Raw genomic sequence first — 536 nt, forward strand, 5'->3', positions numbered from 1 at the left:
CCTCTGATTTTCTTCTTTTTTTTTCCCTGTACTTTGGCACATTTCTTACTCTTGGTCTCAGTAATGAATGACCATCTGGTTCTTTAATTCATATACTAGGTTTTAAAATTCAAAACATGCTTTTGGGCAAAGCCCCTGGCAGTCTTCTTGTGCTCTCCTTCAGTTTCCTTAGGCACTCGATTACCTTTTACTGCAAGTGTTCATCTCTCTCCTCCAGAGGTAGGTCTGCTTCCTTGGACACGTTGTCTACACGTTCCCCCAGCGCTTCCTCGCTCTCTGGGGTTGTCTCCTGTAGGGGTGTGTGACTTCTGCTTTGTCAGCTCACTGGGATTCACATCCTGTTGCTAGAAGTCACATATGGGCATGGGCAGGAATGCTGATACCATAATACTACATTAGTATTTTTTTTATTGAGGTATAATTGGCAAGTAAAATTGGACATATTTAGATTGGATGATTTGCTAGGCATTGTGAAATAATCACCACGATCAAGCTAACTAATGTAACACCTCAATACTTTTTTTTTTTTTTTTTTT

Source organism: Ursus maritimus, unplaced genomic scaffold (assembly GCF_017311325.1).
Source record: "Ursus maritimus isolate PB19 unplaced genomic scaffold, ASM1731132v1 scaffold_31, whole genome shotgun sequence".
NCBI lineage: Eukaryota > Metazoa > Chordata > Mammalia > Carnivora > Ursidae > Ursus > Ursus maritimus.